Source organism: Lissotriton helveticus, chromosome 2_1 (genome assembly GCF_964261635.1).
Source record: "Lissotriton helveticus chromosome 2_1, aLisHel1.1, whole genome shotgun sequence".
Classification (NCBI taxonomy): Eukaryota; Metazoa; Chordata; class Amphibia; order Caudata; family Salamandridae; genus Lissotriton; species Lissotriton helveticus.
Window position 1 is genome coordinate 1928632543 of NC_136059.1, and position 21508 is coordinate 1928654050.

At 43.0% G+C, this 21508-nt stretch overlaps 1 protein-coding gene across 1 annotated transcript in view; it reads right to left on the reverse strand.

The window, feature by feature from the left end:
• Nucleotides 1–21508, reverse strand: part of MGAT4D (MGAT4 family member D) — a 707335-nt gene that overhangs the window by 534217 nt on the left and 151610 nt on the right. The window lies entirely within an intron of this gene.

Here is a 21508-nt window from a genome sequence, read left to right on the forward strand (position 1 = left end):
TATTTCTTGTTTCCTGTTTCATAGTTACGCCCATCTTCGTTATACGGTCTTTTCCGTATCCTGCTGGACCCTCCCTAGATGCGTGTCTGCTCCATGTGGCTCCACACATCTCCCTATCCACATTATCCTTTTGTAGGTATGATTTTTGTTTTGTCCCTTGTTATCTGTGTAGTTCTGTTTTTGCTTTTTCACTATGTTTTGAACTTTACAGTCAAATGTTTACTTGGTGCCTTTTTTTACTCTTGCATGTGTCTGATAATACTTTTATATTCATTGCTGCAATTTTGATTGTCATTATTTCATTCCTCTCTCTTTTCGTACTTATTTTATTTATCATCTTTTTTTCTGATAGGATATATTCACTTTTCTGGTTTCACCTTCTTTTCTGGTTCTGTTTACCTGACTCCTACGCTTTTTCTTCTTATGGTTCTGAGTACCACTTTAATTTCTTTTCTCTCTTCTTTTAATTTTTATATAGCTCTCACAATGAATTGGACCGTTGTTGTACAGGAATTTATATAGTGCAAATCACCAAGCGGTTTCTAGCGCTTGCTTAGGGAACCCGTCCTGGTATTCCCCTGTGAGATAACCCCGGCAGGGTATCCGCAAGGTGAAAGCCAGGCATCCCGCCGCGAGGGGACGTTGTGGAGATTAAGCAAGCTATTGCCCAGAGTAGCAGAGTGTGAACCCGTGAATCGAGTAGGCACCGGAGCGAGAATTGTCGAGTCCATGGACATTTTAGGACTCAAGACCCCGCCGAGCCGGGAATTGAACCCTGGTCCCGGGCTGACCTCTGCTTCCAGGTCTGCCTCCTCTAACCAGTGAGCCACACTTCTCCTAGATCAATTTCTTTCTAATAAGCTATGTCATTAAAACTGATTACTTGGAACGTTAGGGGATTGCACTCTCCCATTAAGAGACAGAGAGTCCTGACCCACTTAGCCAAACGAAATGTAGATATTGCATTTTTGAAAGAGACCCATCTCTCGGATGCTGAAGCATTAAAATGAAAAAAGGGTTAGGTGGGGGAAGTCTTCTCTTCTCCAGGTGATGGTAAACCAAATGGAGTGATGATACTGTGTCGTAAATCTCTTTCGCACACACTTAGACCTCAAGAATCTGATGCTGCTGGTAGATAGCTGAATGTTAAATTGTCTTTGAAGGGTGTTCCGGTCTCTCTCTTAAACGTTTATGCTCCCATTTGTGGCGACTCTTCTTTTTGGCCTACATTGGCCAAGCAAATCACTCATTGCATGGAGGATCATTTTATTCTAACAGGGGATTGTTATCAAATTTTTGACCCTTTTATCGATCGAAATTCTAAAGTCCCCTTTGTTCCTAATAAACCTCATAAATCCTTTGTTTCCACTATCACTCAACATAAACTCCTTGATGCCTGGCGTCTCCGCAATCCAACTACTAGAGAGTACACCTTTTACTCCCCTACCCATCATTCTCAATCAAGACTTGATTATATATTTGTCTCTCATACTATTTCACAAACTCTCACAAATGCAGAGATTGGACCATTTTTTTATCAGACCATGCTCCTGTCTCCATTAGTGTTGACATCTTACCCAAAAGTACAGGCCCTAGACAATGGCATTTCAACAATGCCCTCCTTTTAGATCCAAAACGTATTGCCTCCTTTACTAGCCGTTTTAATGAGTTTTTTTAAACAAATCAATCTCATTCCATGCCTTTCTCCACCCTTTGGGATGCATTTAAAGCCACAGCGAGAGATTTTATAATTGGTTTTGTTGCCAATAAACGCAAGATTGCACGTAAAGCAACTAATGATCTCCTCCAGGATATCAAGAGACTGGAACACTCTTATTATACTTCAAATTTGAAGGATTGTTTAACGACTCTCATTAATGCCAAATTGCAATTCAATAAGAAATCAACGGAAGATGCTTCATTGTACTTGTTAAAATCTAGTGCAAAATTCTATGCGGGGGAAAATAAAGCAGGGAAAATATTGGCCAATTACTTAAAAGTTAGACATAATAAAATGAATATTGAATCTATACACGATACACAATCAAACCTAAAATTCAAAGAGGCTGATATTTTGAATGAATTATCTCTATTTTATAAGTCTTTATATGCTTCTGAAACACCCCCCACTGATCATTCCCTATTACACTTGTTTTCCAATATCCAAAAACCTCAACACACTCTTCCAGATTTATAGTCCCTGGAGTTGGATCTTACACAGCAAGAACTATTTAGAGCCCTTCAAGTCCTTAAAAAAGACCAGGCCCCGGGGCCTGAAGGCTTCCCTGTCGAGTTTTATTTCCAATTCTCCAAACTTGTAATGCCCAAATTGTACTCCCTAATTAATTCCTTCAGTATTTTAGGTGGCTGTTCTGGTTCCTTCTTAGAAGCTCACATTTGTCTTATTCCCAAGGAAGGTAAAGACTCTCAATATTGCAAAAATGATAGACCTATATCCTTGGTCAATATTGACTATAAAATCTTTTCCAAAGCATTAGCCATACGAGTAGACTCCTACTTACCGGACCTGTTAGGCAAAGAACAATCCGGATTTGTCAAAGGTCGTTTCATAACTGATAATACAAGACTCCTTTTCAATGTTTTACCTGAATCTTCTCACTTAACGCATTCCCTCGTAGCGATAGCACTAAATGCCGAAAAGGTGTTCGATAGAGTTGAATGGACTTACTTGTTTCATACCCTCAAATGGTTTGGTTTTGGCCCTAAATTTACATCTTTAGTTTTCTTCTCTACTATAGTCCACGCGCAGCTGTTCGTACCAATGGTTTGATCTCCTCATATTTTGATCTAGGGAAAGGGGTGCGTCAAGGTTGTCCTCTCTCCCCATTCCTTTTTTAATTTGGCTTTAGAACCTTTTCTAATCCAAGTTGCGCCAAAATTCAAATATACATGGTTTTCAAACACTAAATTCCCATATTAAACTTGCAGCGTATGCTGATGACATTTTGCTATTCATGTCCTAACCAGACGACTCAATTCCTGCTTTTTTAGCGGAAGTGCAAGCTTACTCCAATATTTCTGGTTATAAATTGAACAATGATAAATGCGAGATTCTGCCCTTAACTAAGTATACTTTTAAATCGGATTTTTGTGCTTCGAACTTCACATGGAGCCCTAATCATATTAAGTATTTAGGTTTATATATTACTCCTTCAATTGCCTTCAGTATCTTTATTCATGAATAAATGTATACAAAAGATTTCAGATCTAGCTACTAAATGGCACCCTCTTTATCTGTCCTGATGGGGCAGTCTGGACACTATAAAAATTATGCTCACGCCTATAATTTCATACACTATTTCTAATATCCCTGTCCCTATCCCATAACATGTTTTCAAGAAGATTAATTCTGTCCTTTCCTCTTTCCTATGGCACAATAAGAAATCCCGAATGTCTTTACTCCGGCTAATTAAACCCAAAGCAGAAGGTGGAGTTCATTTTCCCGACTTCCTGGCGTATCAAAAGGCATTCCTTTTACGTCAGGCTGCTTTTTGGTTGCGTTACCCCATAGAGGATTGTCCTTTATGGACTACAATTGGGCGACTTTTTCTGTCCCCCTACTCTTTTGAAGAATATCTCTCCTTTTCACGTAAACCACAGGTCTTATCTACTCCCATAATCAAAATGACTTCTAAACTCCTGGTATCCACCTCCCTCACTGCTTTTAGCACTATAGACTCCTTCATTAACTCAACAATTTGGCACAATAAAAATCTGCTTATTCGAAACAAACCATTCTATTGGAAGGCTTGACATCAGCGAGGATTAAAATGGATCCATCAGTTAATCTCACAATCAGATTTCATACCTTTTCCCCCACTTAGTCAATCTTTTAACCTACCAACCTATTTTTTTCATAAATATAATCCACTTAAGACAGCTGTGATGGACACATATACCCAACTATCTAATACACACATTGTTCCCACCTCTCCTGATCCTCCTTCACGAATTCACGCTCTATTACAAACTATGCCCAAAGCTTCCTCCATATCTAGGTATTTACACAGCATTGACACGGTTAGACCGAAATCCAAAATAGAAGAAGCATGGGAACGAGATTTTGAGTTATCTTGGCCAGTCTCTTTATGGGACACCTTATGGACTAAGATATGTAAATCATCCAGTGCAGCTAGTATAATGCAAACGCTGTTTTTCGTTTATAACAGACTGTTTTTAACACCAATTGCCTTAAGTAAAAAGTTTACGACTGTACCAGATGTTTGTTGGACATGCTCCTCCCCAAACACTGATTTACTTCATATATTATTCTCATGTCCCACTGTTCACAATTTTTGGAAACAAGTATGGTCTCAAATTAACCTAATTTTTGGAACTCCATTTTCTTTCTCTCCCACTCATGTTTTCTTCGGAAGTATCTCACCTTGCTGGGAGCTTGTTAACTTTAATGTTAAAATTATTGACTTGCTTTTAGCGGTTGCTTTTCAGCAAATCACTGCAAACTGGAAAGATTTTACGAAAATTTATTTTAAGGCATGGTGGTATGCTGTTTGCCATAATCAAAGGTTGGACACTTCTTTTGTATATCCCATACATATGGCAGTACGCCTCAATTTATGGTCCCCAGTTACATTATACCTTGATGCAAGTGCCAGACGTTCTTTCGAGCCACAACCACTCCAACAAAGGTTCCAAAACCTCCTTAATCTCCAGATGTTCCTAAAATATTTGTTACTTCAATGATGTTCAAATATTTCTCTTATTGTTTATTATGCTATTTTTGTCCTTGAGTCTGCTTCAAGTAAATGTATTGCAGCTAATTCTCTTTTACTGATATGCATTTAATAATATGTACTGTATTTTGATATCCCTATTCTTTCAATAAAAAAATGTCTGAACTTAAAAAAAAAAAGAAGGATAGCGGAGGGATAGAAAAGGGAGAAAGGTTTGCATTCATATAGCGCTTGTTTGCCCTGAAGGGGTGTTGAAGTGCTTTTCTGGCGCGTAGCACGCTACTCCGGAACCCATAAAAGGATTAGTGTAGAAAATTAGTATAGTGAAATATGAAGTACTTTGAGTGGTGGATATGTTATTCAGTTATTTGGATAGAGAAGTGTAGCGGCAGGATAGAAGAGGGAAAGAGGTTTGCATTAATATAGCGCTTGCTACCCCCGATGGGGTTTGAAGCGCTATTTTGTGTGAGTAGCACGCTACTGTGGAACCCATAAGGGGCCCTAGGTGTAAATAATGATCGAGAACCTACACTTGGCCTTCACTATAATGAGGTTGTCTTGTCCTCTCATTTCCATGTAAACCTTTTCACTAAGTGCTTTCACTTTTACCAGAAACTCTAAATGGGTAATAAGTTATATTGCAATTAACTTCAGGGTAGACTACTGCACTATATTCCATGTATGATAACAAGGTGATTGATGTTTGGATTTTAAACCCAGTACTATTTGGGCAATTACAAGAGATAAACATTTATTACATGGAACTATTCATAGATTGTTTGTAAAGCAGAAACCACAAAGTAACTCCCCTGTTACAGAAAAACAAGACGAATAGAGAAATGTAAAGTTACGCAAAGGTAATAATTTAAAATCTTATAGTATTTTGTAATAAGGAAAATTGGCATATAAATTCTCAGTGTGGCTGTTTCATTTTTAATGTACCTGAGGAAAGGACACTCGCACGATCAGAAATTAGCTATGTAGTCAAAGCGATTTCGATTAAAGTGGACTGAAATATTACACTGAACAGTATATTCCCTCCTGGGGTGGAAGGCAGGATCCAGGTGGCCAGCAAGCCAATGTATTGACAGTTGTTGCATAGGAGAATGAGGGCTTGGACTTTAATTATATGGCATGTACAGTTGTTTAGAATGGCTTTAAACTTGTCAGCGAGATGTTTTATTCTGGACGTTATCAATAGATTCTCCTTCCCTTGGCTAGTTATTTATTTACTAAAGTTAATAAAGTGCTTTTTCTCCTTGCAAAGCAAAAGGCAGCCTGGGTAAAAAGGGAAATTAAGCTCAGGGAAACAATACTTGAAAACCTGAGATCACTTTTAGTACTGCATCTCGATCACACAGAAAATAGATTCTGGAAAATACTAAAACTAACAGACACACATCAAGCCCTGTGCTAAGGCCCATTTTGCCAAAATATCCACTCCCAGTCTTGTGCTCGAGCTCCATTTTGTGAAATATCCTCCTCACGTGATGTAAATTAATGGGCATGATTCTTGCAACAGAATTCTTGATGTGTTATTAGGTTAGTGACGTTGAAGGCGGCAATAAGAGTTGAAACTCTGTTGGAACAGCTTTCATAATCCGTACTAGCTCTGCCTTGGGCGGGGTGTGTAAAAAGACCTTCGTTCATACCCTGCAACTTCCAGGATAAATGTTTATTCAACTTTATTTGTCCTGGCAACTGAATAGAGCAGTTACGCCAGCCGAGCAGAGCTGTCGCCCCTGTAAAAGTAACGTTTATATGCTGCGTCACAGCTTTATCTGAAAATCCCTCAACTGTACTCCTGAGACCGGTTGCTCATGAAGTGGAAACACTTGTCAAACTTGTCAGCCCTCTCCCATTTGACATTTCTGAAGCCGTTTCGGCAACCTCAGAATATTACCCTAAAAAGACTTTAAGTATTTGAATTAGAGCAAAAGGGTGGTACCACAGTGAACTACGGTGGGCTTGACACACACTGTGTGCAGGGGAGGCAGCTAAGGGGATGTCAGTGTGGGTGGCTGTGCTTCCACTATGTGTGCAGTGACTTCCGCTGTCTGATAAGAGGCGTAGTTCACACCTCCTTACTCCAACAAGTCCAAGTTGCTCATTCTAACAGAGTAAACAGGGCTGTCTGCAGACGGTGACTAGACCTGATGTACCGGTTACCTGAATGAATGTGATTGGTTGTGTTGGCCTTTTGAAGTCATGAACCCTGCCATGACCCCTGACTCCTGTCCCTTCAGACTTTATTCAGGTACATGTTTTGACTGTCAAAAGCAAACCACTACCATACGCACTTCATGAGAGGTGAATACATACAAATAATGAGCGTCTTAAAGGTGCCCTAGGACAGAGTGGACTGCGATGTCATACGTGTGCCCGAATAAGTGCAAAGCTCCAAATAACATTTATAATATTAACAGCACGTATGATGATTGCCAATTTATTTTAAAAAAAAAGATCTATGAGTCTTAACCAATTCTGCCTTTGCAAAACAGGAGCCTTGCAGTAAATTCTGCGGATAACAGATTAAGTAAGAAATATATTTACTGTAGGAAGCAGGTTACAGATTACACAGTAGAATACCCCACCAGGTGCCGCAGCAGCACACTGTCGGCTGGGCCCACACTCTTTCCAACAGTCTTCCCAGATCAGGCTTATCCAACGAGTGGCTCATGAGATACTGCTAGCTCTCCAGTTACCTGTAAGAAGACTCGTGCAGCCCAGCCTACTAAATTTAGAAGCTTTTCCTTGGTTGAGTGTTTATTTGAGACAAACATGTGCTCATTTTCAGAACTCATTCCTGAAAATGGCGGAATTTCCCTAAAATATTGAAAGCGGATATTTAAATGATAAATCATATGGCATTTGGGATACTTTCTACAAATGTTATAACCTTGGTGCCAGAGGTAATGCTGCTGTGCCTGTTATGTACTACAGAAAAGGTTGGAGATCCGGAACCCAGACATATGGTGACTCTAAACATTGTCTGACCTCATGAGCTTGGCTAAGCAGAGCAGATAAGGCATGACAATGACTTAAGATTACAATGCGCATTGTTTCCTAAATGAAAGTATAAGACACCTATACAGATAAGCTTCACAAATTATAAACACAGCCATTGCATCCAAATCCATCACCACAAAACCAAAAACATACCCTTACCAATGTTCCCTCAAAATGTTTTCCTCTGTGTGCGCCAATAAAGGTGCTCCGTGAACTGCAGCTAAGGCTGGGTACACTGAATACAAGCAACAACTTTATATGCAAGCATGTGCGGTATGCAAGCTGCGAAAATCTGTGGCTTAGTAAGGGTGCTCTAGTCCCTAATGCAAATGAGAAAAAAATGCCCCTCTTACCTCTGGGTTGGTATTAAAAGGCACCCATTACAGGGTCGCAGTTGACTCCTTGCTCCCCTGGCCACGGGGGCCACTGCATCTTGTGCCCTAATTGTACTACCCACAATTCCTCTCAATTTGATCTCTACATGCCATTTTTATCTCCTCCTTGCACCTTTTCTTACTTCTGTCCACTGCCACTCAAACTCTCTCACTTGTCCTTATCTACTTCATCCCTTTTTTTAATTGTTTCTTCTCGCCTTGCGCCTCCTTACCCTGTCCACTTTTCTTTCTCTATTTCTGCTCTACTCCACTTCTCCCTCGTCCTGTCTCCTCTCTTCAACCTACGTCCTCCCCTTCTCTCCCCCATAGGCTCCCTCTAATCTACCTGTTCTCTCTCATTCCATCTTTACTCTGTGAAATCTATATCTTGAATATGCTTCCCTCTCACCCACCTCATTCCTCTTCATGTCTCTGACCTCGTCATTTGTCACCTCTTGGTCTACCTATCCCCCCTTTTTTTTGTTTAAATCTGTTTTATTGATTTTGGTTTTAAATATACATGAAAGGGAACTAGCTTTGATGAGAGCCATGTATACATTGGATCATCTACCAATCATTTATGAAACATTGCCGTCAGTTGGGTATTGAGCATAACATGTATATCTATGACATCAATCGTTCAGGGACAAGTATACCCCCAAGTGTAGTTCAATTCCCAAATAGTAGAGGTTATATTACAAGAACTTCATGGGTCTATCCATGTGTTGTACAGAGTCTTTTCAGGTCGTTTAACATTGGCTTATGAACAGATGCAATAATCAAGAACAAACAAACTCAAACCAATAACAGCAGCTTGACCATTAATTATGTGATTAACTCTCCAACAGCCGTCCTCCCCCGTCTCATTGCTCGATGTCAACCTTACAGTGGCCTTGACTCACTGACTGCGGCTATGTCCCCCCTAAGCGTCAGGTGGTATATGTGCATTTAGTGGTCTACTGGTGGGTTCCTCGTCCCTCACTGTAGGTCCATGTCTCTCTCCCTCGGGCTGTCCCCCCATCAGTATCCTCTGTCTGTTGTAAGGTCCGAAGTCGTCCCTCCCACTGGGTTGCTATGGGCTCTTTCCCTATCCTCAATATTTCTTCCCGTAGGATGGCTATGCCCTCTGCTTTGGCCCATGCTAAGAGAGAATGCCTCCATGCACTTATATGTGGCGGATCCTGTACCTTCCACACTTAGTCAGAAGCCACTTGGCAACCACTAGCCTAAAGTCTAGGAACCGAGATGTTACCTTTGTAGTCGGGGCCCTACGGAATAGGTGTAATATGTACACAGTCCATTCAAAGGGTATGTTAGGGCCTGTGCATGTGTGTAGTAGCTCACTGACTGCGTGCCAATATGCATATAGTGTATGGCTGTTCCACAGCATGTGTATCAGATCAGCCCCTGGTTCAGCACAGCAGGGACATGCTGCGTCCGTACGATGGATGTACCTGTTAATCAACTCGGGTGTAAGAAACGCTCTGTGGACTATGAACATGAGAGAGCACGAGTTTGAAAAAAATGTATAAGTACACCATATTTACAAGCACGTAGTTAGTTTAAACATGTTTTGCACACGAGTATTTTATATCCAGGAGTGAAATATACAGAGTGGTTTATATTCAGTAGTGAAACGTATAGAATGTTAAGTAGAGTAACTATAATTATAACGGTGTGAGATTAATGTAGAAATGTTGGAGTATATGTGAAAACCTCATGTTCTCATGTTAAAAAGAGTCATGTCCAAATTAAATGTAACTTTGAAAATCCAGTATTATGTGTAGGCCTTAGGGCAATTCACAGCAAACCTGAACGTGCTGCTAAACTAATGTGAGATAAAGTTGACATGGTTCTTTCAAAATGTACTATTGAACTTAGGGTTAAAAGTATATGCTTTATAGATGTGTTATTTTAGAAACGTATGCTAGTTAAGAATGTTTGCTGTTTAAATCAAGTTAACGTTTTAAGAGTGCAGGAACCTGCTGCATGTAAATCAAGTAGGCCAGAACAGATAATGTCATGTAGTTTAAATTGCCATGTGCTCGTTAGAGGAGAGGTCGTGAGGTGTCCAGTATGGAGCTCTGAGAGTGTTTTATGACCTAAGATATGGTGAAGTCTGGAATTTGAGGCCCACTGCAGGACGAGCTGTATGCAGGTGCGAGGGTCCTAATCAGCTCGAATGAAAGGGACTTTGTTCAGTGGCGCCTTGCGCAGGCCTGTAGGAGTTTCCAGGAATTTCAGGGGGTATCAGCGCACGGAAGAAGGAGCCTGGGAACCAAGGTCAACTATAACGAGGGTCTTCAAGAGTACCATCATGGAGTTTACCGCGCAAAGATGTACCACGTGAGGGGCGTCCCAAGGGGCGTTTCTATTGGAAATGTGATTTGGTATTAGGGAAAGAGACCCGGGAGGAGAGCAGAGCAGATGATTTTGGGAGCCTAAGGAAGCGGATGGGGAGGCAGATAGGCTGATCAGGAGAGACCCATTATCAGAGAAGAGACAAAGAGAAGTGTGTGATCTTCTTAGGAAGTCACCACGGCTGACACCTAGAGGGTTAAGATCTTGCTAAGTAGGGATGTCACTTAGTATAGTGTAGGGACAGACTAACCTTAATTTTCTTTTCTGTAATGACTTTGAAGTTGCAACTTGTATTCATTTTGGCAACGCTCATGTTATTGGAAGTTGTACTTATTATTTTGTTCTTCAGACTCAGACTATTCAAAAAGTTCATGTTCATAGTGATACCGATTTATCTTCTTAATCTCATTTTGAGAAGTTTGTATCTTCAGTTATCTTTGACTTTATATTAAATCTTTAAAACTTAATTTTGGTCAGTGGTCATTTAGGGCCAGATGTAGGTAGGCTTTTACCGGGTGGTAACGGCCGAATTCGGCCGTTACCACCCGGTAAAAGCAATTTGACATGTAGGGCCCTGTAATTTACAGACTCGGTAAATTTACCGGTAGGTAAATTTACCGAGTATGTAAAATACCGAGTCGGTATCATTACTGATTCCGGACAATTGGTATGTAGGTGGGACTCTTCTGAGTCCCACAAGCAGTACCACATCGGTATTTTACCATCAAATACTACTTGATGGTAAAATACCGTTTCTGGTGTGCATGCACATGTGTGCATGCACACCTATGCCATATGACAGGCAGACCTGCCCTTAGGGCAGGTATGCCTGCCACATGGCACCCGAGCCTCTTTTGGGGGTGCCAGAGGGTGTCAAAGTGACACCCCCTGCACCCTTGTGACAGTCGGTATTTTCCGATGTGGTAAATACCGACCGGTATATGCCCAATCAATCCTATGGGCTTCAAAGCCCATAGGAATGCATGGGCATTAACTGGTCGGTATTTACCACATCGGAAATTACCGACTGTTTCCGATTCGGTAATTGCACATCTGCAATTACCTACATCTCGGTATTTTTATTTTCCGACCTCTTAAATACCGAGTCGGTGTGACTCGGTATTTAAGAGGTCGGTAAATAAAAATTACCTACATCTGGCCCTTAGAGTGGTGTAAGTTCTTAAATTGATTGCTTTATTGCGAGATTACCTTTTACTCAAGACAGGTACCAACGATTCAGTCGACAGGAAATGGGATTTGGTAAGATAATTAGTAACCAGTAATCCCGCGTTAGCAGTTGGTAGCAGAGTGAGGATGGTTATCTTCTTGAGGAAGGTAATCTAGAGAGGTTAGTTTACCCCAAGGCCCGAGACGCCGAGAGACGAGCAGCGGAAGAATCGTGTGCCGAAAGGTGCAGACGGTGCGAGAAAAGCAGCAGTATCGGAGAGTGAGTATAAAAAGGGTCATGCGTGAATAGATTGCGGTGTTTTGTGTTGTATTTGTATTGTAATGTCTTGCGGAGTTGAATGCCTGTAGTGTGAATGAGAGACGGTTGTGAGCGCGCGCAACCTGGTAAACTGGTAACCTGGTAAACGGGTGTACTGGTGAAATCTTAAGTTCAGGCCAGAGCTTAAGTGGTTTTGGGTGTATCGAACATCCAGGGTAGTTGTCGACCATAGTACGGAGGTCACGAGGTACCATTGACCGCCGTGGATCCAAGATAGGGGGAGTGTAAGAGTGAGTGTATGAGTAACGGACGCTGGTCGAAAGTTACTGCGTGTGAGTAACCTATCGGAGAAGGCGATTGTCTGGAAGTAAACGGAAAGACATTTCGCCAAGTTAGGGTGACAACTACAGAAAGACTGTGGGCGTACAGTCAAAGAAAGGTGATCGCTTGGACGGAAGTAATCATTTTTCAGAGTATGAATGGGATGCGTGCATGACCGAGGAGACGAGCTGAGAAAGGAGGGGAACTGCTGCGAAGGGGGACGGGTGACGTCGGCTAGAGCCGCGCTGTGATTGAGCGGTTGGTGTGACGTTAGCTAGAGCCGCGCTCTGGTTGGGCGGCTAGAGTGACGTCGGAGGAAAGTCGCGTACGGATAGGCCAGTTAGTGAGAACGGCGCCGAGATTGGTGGAATATCATCAGGAAGTAAACGAACGCGGAGAAAAGAGAAATCATGAAGTGTTTTAAGTGTCTGAAAGGGATTTTTAAACGTAAACGAAGTGAACATTATTACGGGGAAGAGGCTCCCCCAGAGGGTACGCCAGCTCATTATATGGCAACGAATGTTGGGCTGCATACGATATTGTGGATTGGGGCTTGGAATAAGCTTACGGAAGGGAATGAGGAAATGCAGTTCCCGAAGTACGGGACGTTTAAATTAGAAGTGTTACATCGGCTAAAAGCAACCATGTCCTCATTGAAACCCTCACCTAGACCAACACAGTTTGAGGCACTTAATGCATGGATTAAGGCTGCACACGACCGAAATTTGAACAGGCGTCAACAAAGGCTGACGCGATCGGTAAGGGCAGTGCGAGATTCCAAATGGGATGAGGAGGAAAAGCGTTGGAGGGTCCAGACTATTGAGGTGGAGAAAATGTATCCGATGAGGGAGGTGTCAGGAGGAGGAAACCTCATGGAAGAAGACGAGGAAAGCGAGTCGGAGGACAATCTGATAAACAGATTGTTAATGGATAGACCACCTCCGAGAGTGGGATTGATAGAAGATAGAGGGCTCGCAAGGGAAGATGGGAATGAGATAGAGGGATATACACCACTCCCTATATCGGAATGGACACCTAGCAAAGGCGGAGAAACACCTCCAAACAACACTGTACAGAGTGTAGTGGGAAGGTTTGTGGTGCAGAAAACGCCAACCACAGAAAGGGTTGAGTCTGTGGGATTGCCAGACGCTCTTCAAGTGCCTGTTACCATAGGACCCATAGTTTCGATCTATAATTCTGAGAGAGATAGAGGGGAACAACAAAGGCAATTGGATAGGGAAAGGATTGAGATGGAAAGGAGGAATAATGTGACGAATGCATGGAAACAATTACCAGGTTCGGTAACGTGGAACACCCCATTAGACACAACTGTCGGTCCCAATTCAGAACAGGGAGGTCCGAGAGGACCAATGGATCTAAGGGGACCGCGGCCAAGATCTTTTTCAGAGTTAAGAGCTGATTTGAGGGAATGGGACGGGTCCATAGTATCTCCGAGTAACAGGACAAGAACGGAACCAGAGTGGGAAAGCAGGGGTAACGGGACAGTATCTCATTGTGGGGCCAGCGAGAGTAGTCAGGGCCGGGAAGGCCAAAGTCAAGAGAATAGAGGGGATGCATGTCCTACAAATCAGAGAGAACAGCCGGAACAAAATACTAGGATTGTAGAATGTGAGGAAATGTCCCGTCTCTGGGGGAACGGAGGAGATGAGGCGGTACGGGCTTTTCAGAATAGGTTTAGGTGCCTTCATCATACACTTGGGGAAGACGTTCAACATTGGAGAAAGGAGAACAGCGATAGGTCCCGCCACGCCTCGAATAATCAGGAATCACAGGGAAGTAGGGAAGAAAGAGGGAGTAAGGGAACATCTTACCCTGCATCCCGTGAAACTAGCCCGGAGGGGGAGAGAGGGGCTATGAGGCATGAAGGAGTGTTTCACCACCCACCCCGAGAAGACGGAAAGGCATGGGATCTAGAGAGATGGGAACAGGGGAGGACTCCTTATAATTCACCCATACCTAAACGTAGATCTCGGAGCTGGGATGGGAGAGATGCGGATGGAGGAGCTAAATTGAGTGTCTTGAAAGCTGAAATTAAGGCAAAAAGGCTTGATGTTACCAGTTTAAAATCAGATGTTGATGAGATAATAGATGGAACATTGCCTTTGGAAAGGATAGAATTGTACGAACAGGATGAGTTATTGTTCATGGCAAAGGATATTACTAGGAAAGCTAGAGCGTTTCATGAAAAACTGACTGATTTGGCAGACAAGTATGCCGTGGATTTGTCTAGGACAAGGGCATTGCAGAGCAACCACAGATTACAGTACGCAGACCAAGATCTAGATGAGAAGAGAACTACTGGATTAAAAACACACATAAGAGAGCTGGTAACAGGGATAAGAGTGTGGAGAGAACTGGATAAATGGGAAGAAAGGTGGTCGAAAAAGGGCACAGTTAGGCGAAGTACAAATGTGATGACCCCTGAGGGAAGGGTAATGCAGATGGAGGCATTCCCTTTGCGAGAAATATCAAATGGAAATTATGTACATGTGCCCTGGAGTAGAGGAGACTTAGCCGCATTTACCAACTCATTTCCGAAGTTGTGGGACAATCCAGTCGAATGGTATAAGCAGGTAGAGAGGTTCGTTAAAATCTCGAAAGTACTGTGGATAGATTTGAACACGTTGTTTGACATCGTGGTCCCATCTGATCTGTGGACCCCTTGTAAGACTAGTGTCGAATGGCCAAATGCTGAACCATTGAGGGATGCTCGAACAAATGGACCATCTGAGATGGTCATGCGAAAGTATGAAAGGGTAATAGCATGGCTGAAAGATAAGGTACCACCACAGGATATAGATTGGGTAAAAATAGACCGAACAAGGCAGGAACCCAAGGAGACAGTTCACGAGTTTTATGAAAGATTGTTGAAAACATTCAAGCAATACAGTGGACTAGATGTAATGGATCCCAAAGACATAGGGCAGTTCGTGTCAAAGTTTGTCTTGGGGTTGAGACCTGATATTTGTTTGATGATACAGCAACATTTAATCTGTTGGCAGAACAAACCACTAGATGAGATTTTACGATATGCGAGGTACTGCAGTGACGAGATAGATTCTAAAGCCAAGAATCTAAAGGAGAAATTGATGGTGGTGCAAATGCAGTCCGCTGGGAAGGGTGGCCAGCAGAAGCAGGGGATGGGACGAAAACCAAATGGTCAGAATAAAGATAATGAAGAAGGGCAGAGACCTAGGATAGACTTTGCCACTTTAAAGAAAACGACAAAGTGTCATCTGTGTCATCAGGTGGGGCATTGGCGACGCGAGTGTCCCTTTAACCCTGAAAATGGGGAGCTAGAAGTAGAAGAACAGGTCCAAGAAGACCCAGTGCAAAAGGTGACAGTCCCAAGTAATAAGGTGGCCAAAGGGGGGACTTCGGCTCCACGGGCCCAATTCCCACAGCCACCGAAGATAACAGCTGGAGGAAAGGTCTTTAAACAAATGCCTCTGTTTATTGAGGAAGAAAAATGTTATTACATTGATCCATTGACAGGACAACGGGTGAGCAGTGAAGAGGACTGTACCCTCGGGGCAGTTCTAGAAGTGGATCGGAGAGGGCCATTTGTTGAGGCAGAAGTGGCAGGGTGTCCCACTACGTTCTTAGTGGATACTGGGGCTACTCGTTCGACTCTGAGATCAGCGGTGGTTCCAGACTTGCCGATGTCAGGGGAAACAATTCAGGTGGTTGGAGTCGCAAATAAGAGAATGACTAGTCCGTTGACAGAACCAGTATCTGTGAAAATAGGCAATCATATGAACGAACATCAGTTTGTGGTTTGTGACTCGAGTCCGGTATGTCTGTTAGGAAGGGATTTGTTGTGCAAATTGAACTGCACCATATACTGCACCCCGCAAGGAGTGGAGGTACAGACTACCGACGATGATGCTACCTTTAAGGTGGGCAATTCAAAATTCTGTGTAGAACTATATCCTACTCTGACTGTAGAAGATCTTCCACAAGACTTAAGAGATGCAGTGGCGTCAGAGGTGTGGGATTTCACAGGAGAAGATATAGGATTGATTAAAGGGGTAGAACCGGTAAAAATTCTGGTAAAACCAAATGTTGAGTTTCCAAGAACGCCTCAATACAAATTGTCCCAGGAAACGATTGCGGGAATAAAGCCTGTGATCGAGTCAATGATTCAACAGGGAATACTGAAAGAAATCGTGGGCAGTCCTTGTAACTCCCCGATTATGGGTTTGCAGAAACCTAGTGGGAAGTTTAGGATAGTTCAGGATTTACGAAAGATTAACAACATAGTCGTTTCATGTTGTCCCGTGGTACCGAATCCATCAGTGATATTGTTTCAAATACCATGTCAAGCAGAATGGTTCACAGTGATAGATCTTTGTCAGGCTTTCTTTTCAATCCCATTGGATGAAGAGAGCAGGTACCTTTTCGCGTTTAAAATGGAAGATCGCGTTTTAACATGGTGTCGAATCCCACAAGGATTCACAGACAGTCCATCCATCTTTAATCAGTTGTTGAAGAAGAATCTTGAGAATCTAGTACTGCCACAGAACTCGGTTCTGGTACAGTACATAGATGACCTACTTGTTGCGTCAGAAACAGAGGAAGCTTGTAAAGCAGATTCAATTGCCTTACTGAATCATTTAGCTGAAAATGGACATAAGGTATCTCCGAGCAAGTTACAGTATTGTTTGACAGAAGTACAGTATCTAGGGCACAGGTTAGAAAAAGGGAAACGTAAGGTGTCCCCAGAGAGGATAGAGGCGATAATGAAAATGAATGCGCCTACAACACAGAGAGAAGTTAGAATGTTCTTAGGAATGGTGGGTTACTGCCGACAGTGGATAGTTAACTTTTCACTGAAAGCAAAGCCCTTACAGAAACTGACGCACAAGGAGGTGAGTGATCCGGTACCATGGGATGAAGAATGTCTGGTGGCGTTTTTACAGCTGAGAGACGATTTATGTCGTGCTCCGGCTCTGGGAATGCCAGATTATGAAAAGTCGTTTTCACTCTATTGCTGTGAGAGAGAGGGATGTGCTTTGTCAGTCTTGGCACAGACCCACGGTAATGCCCGTAGACCAGTTGCATACTTTTCGGCTACATTAGATCCAGTAGCCGCAGCGTTGCCCGGATGTCTCAAATCCGTTGCTGCAACGGGTGTCAGCATTGAAAGGAGCGAAAGTATTGTGATGGGACATCCAGTAGTGGTATATGTACCACATTCAGTTGAATTGTTAATGACCAGGACGAAGACGCAGCATCTGACCAATAGTAGGCTCACGCGCTACGAGCAAGTTATACTTGCCGCAGAAAACGTGACTCTCAGGAGATGCTCTGTCTTGAATCCTGCTACTTTGATGCCATTACCTACCGTAATAGAAGGCGAAGGATGTGAAGACCACGATTGCCTTGATGTGACTGAACTATGCACGAAACCCAGACCAGATATTGTGGATGAGCCATTGTCTGACCCCGATGAAATTTATTTTGTTGATGGCTCATGTTTAAGAGACGATACTGGTCGGTTGAGAGCAGCTTATGCTGTTTGTACCATTACTGGAGTTGTGGAAGCCGCTTGCCTGGAAGGAGTACATTCCGCACAGGTAGCAGAGATTATTGCCCTAACTCGTGCCTGCATAGCAGGAAACGGAAAGAGAGTCACCATCTACACGGACAGCCAATATGGTTTCGGTGTGGTTCATGATTTCGGGCAGTTGTGGTCTCAGAGGGGTTACATGACCTCCTCTGGTTCGCCCATTCGAAATGGAGAATTTGTGCGATTGCTGATAGAAGCATTACAAGGTCCTGTTGACATCGCAGTAGTAAAGTGTGTAGCACATACTAAGAATACAGATTTTGTGTCACAAGGTAATAGATATGCTGATGAAGTCGCACGCTATTGTGCGGAACAAAGTTATTCTTTCTCAAAGGTGGAAATAGAAGGTGCAGAAGAAAAGACTGAATTAAGTATGATGTTAGAAACTGTAGACACTTGGGAGGATTTAAGAATAATGCAGGAGAACGCACCTGAAACAGAGAAAAAGGCATGGGAAATAGCAGGTTGTGTGCGAAGTGAAATGGATTTTTGGGTTTCAGCAGATGGGAGAGCTGTGTTACCTGAAGAATTAGCTAATCCCATGGCGAGAGAAATACATGGTCCAGTACATCTAGGAAGGGATGCTATGATGAGAGTGTTTAGGCAAACTTGGTATTGCCCTAAATTTAGAATAGCAGCAGAATCAGTCTGTAAACGATGTGTTACTTGCCAACAGCTGAACGTAGGCAAACGAACCCCAGTCACACTGAGTCACATTGGGAGGTCGGGGGGGCCTTTCAATAGAATGCAACTAGATTTCATCGAGATGCCAAGAGTCAATCGCCTTCGGTATGTGTTGGTGATTGTATGCGTATTTTCCAGATGGGTTGAAGCGTACCCTACACGTAGGTGCGATACACTCACAGTGGCTAAATTGTTGCTCAGGGAGTTGATACCGCGCTTCGGGGTGCCTGCCTCTTTGGAATCGGACAGAGGAAAACATTTTAACAGCGAAATAGTGAAGATGTTGTGCTCCACACTGAATATCGATCAAAAGCTGCATTGTAGTTATCGACCAGAAGCTTCAGGAATTGTGGAACAAGTGAATGGCACTTTGAAGAATAGATTGGCTAAAGTAGTGGCATCCACATCTTTGAGTTGGCCAGATGCTCTTCCTTTAGTGCTCATGAGCATGCGCAGCACGCCTGATAGGAGGACAGGTCTCTCTCCCCACGAGATCCTGATGGGGAGGGCCATGAGACTTCCTACAGTTCCAACTACTGCTCTATTGAATATTACAGATGATCTGATCTTGGATTATTGTAAAGGACTGTCTGACGCCATCCATTCTGTGTCCCTTCAGGTGCATGCGGCTGAAGTTCCAGCAGCGAGGAACCTGTGTCATGACCTGAACCCAGGGGACTGGGTCCTGGTTAAAAAGCACGTCCGGAAGAACTGCCTAGATGTTCGCTGGCGTGGGCCCTTTCAGGTAATCCTGATAACGAACACCGCGGTGAAGTGCGGGGGGCTGCCAAATTGGATCCATGCATCCCATACTAGAAGAGTTCCAGCACCTCTAGAAGGAACAGCTCCCATCCCAGACGAAAGCCCGGAAGTGGAAGAAGAGTCGCAAGAAGGGATTGAGGCAGCTGAGGAGGTGTCGGAAGAAGTTGGGAACGCATCGGATTCAGAAGAAGAGCGAAGGCAGGACGGCAGTGAGACAGAAGACGCAACTGAAGGAGAGAGCAGAAGTGAATACGACTCAGACTCAGATCCGTATCGGAGCGATCAAGAACCAAGTGGGAGGACAAGGAATAGGAGAATAAGGCTTGGAGCTGCCACTTGGCCAACAAGGAGAAGAAGGCTAAGTTTGAGGTCGGCCCAGGAAGAAACGCTTACTCCTATATCCGAAGACTCAGATCCAGAAGAAGATATCCAGGATCAAGCCGAGGAGGGTCTTAGAAGATCAAGTAGGGTGCGAGTGCCTAGCAGAAGATACTCTACTCCCGATTGGACCTACCTCGTTGCAGATGTCTGGGAGACACAGAACAGGGAGGATCAGGGAAGTGGAACTGATCAGAACTGACCCGATCATCACAGTGCAAATAAAGTTTCTACTGCCAGGAGCGGAGACCGAAAGGTTGCTGACACTCAACATCGTTCATCCTGCTCTCCTGAGTGGAATAAGAAAGTTGATTTTAGAAACAGTTGAGTTTCCAGTTTGCTGTTCACGATATCCAATATTGGAGGGAACTCTTCTTCGTTTGGAAATGCTTGAGCGAGTAGTAGAAATGCTAGGAGCATTTATTGTTGTGGACTAATATCATATTGCGAATGTCTTCAAGGGGGTGCAGATCTGGAAAAGTGAAGAAAGTGATCTTGATTAGAACGGACCCCTTTGTAATTGTGGATATAGAACTGATAGTACCAGGATTGGAAATTGAAAAAACGCTAACTCTCAATTTTGTCCGTCCACTTGTCTTGAGCGAAATAAGGAGAATAATCCTAGAAAAAGTTGACTTTCCATGGTGTGGTACGAACTGTCCAGAACCTGAGGGAATGATACTTCGGATGGACATTTATGAAGAAGTAGTGTCACTCCTTGAGTCATACATAACTTCAGACGAAAATAAGACTTTTGAAAAGAAATTGTAAATTTGTTGCAAGATAACCTAGCGCCGAGTGGAAGAAGAAAAAATGGTAGGGGTTTCATTTTAGTGGATGGAGAAGGGCTAGGGTTGTCTATTTCTACTGGACTTTGAACTGTTTTGCGGAAACAAATTGTCAAGCTTCCAAGTGTTCAAAGAAAGACATTGCAAGAGAGAAAGACTTTGTTTGAAAAGGAGAGGAAGTGAATGCTGGAAGAAAGTCGAAAACTACACTGTTTGAGAACATGGAGGCTGGCAACCCGAACCGCAGGGCAAAATGTATAGCTGTTATATTTTTAGGAGTAGTGGTTTCTCTTGTAATTTTAGTGGTAACTGTTTCATTCCTAGCGGGACACGAAGGGGATGAAACCGCAGTTAAGGAGGATAAGGGAGTGTCAACACCGAGAACTACCGTTATTAAAGAGAAGGGAAACATCAATGAAAAAGACAAAGCATTGTTAGATGCAGAAGTAAAAAGGTTACACATGGATGAGTCACAGGGGAATTACAAGTCAAATGCTTATGCTAAATTGCTTTATGAATATGTTGATGCCATGGAAGTAAAGGATTGTTATGTCTGTATGCAATTACCAGCTTCAGTGGAGGAGGGTATCAGATACCATCATCTTCCGTTAACATATGGAATAACGTGCAGTTTATTGTTAAGTATGTTTTATGGACAAGACGGATTTGAGTATTACTTCTCGAATTTCGACTCGACATTGCCAGAGGTTCCGAATTTCAAGCATTTGAACAAATGGGACTACTACAAAAGCGAAGACAGATTACACAAATGGTTTATTCCATGGAGAACGTTAGATACTTCACATGCTCGAATCAACAATCTGACTTGTCAAATATCAGAAGTTGAGAAAAAGTTTATAGCTCAGGTAGATACTAGATACAGGAGGCAGAAGATATTGAAGGCATCAGGACAAGGGGAAACAGATTGGACCAAGGAGGAAAGGGCACAACAACGAAAAGGTAGTATTGGTCCAATTGCTTTGGATAAGGAGAAACGGGGGAAACTGTGCATTCACAGGAGTTACTCCTATTATGAAAACGTTTATGTAGGACAAGTCAATTGTGAACATGCCTTT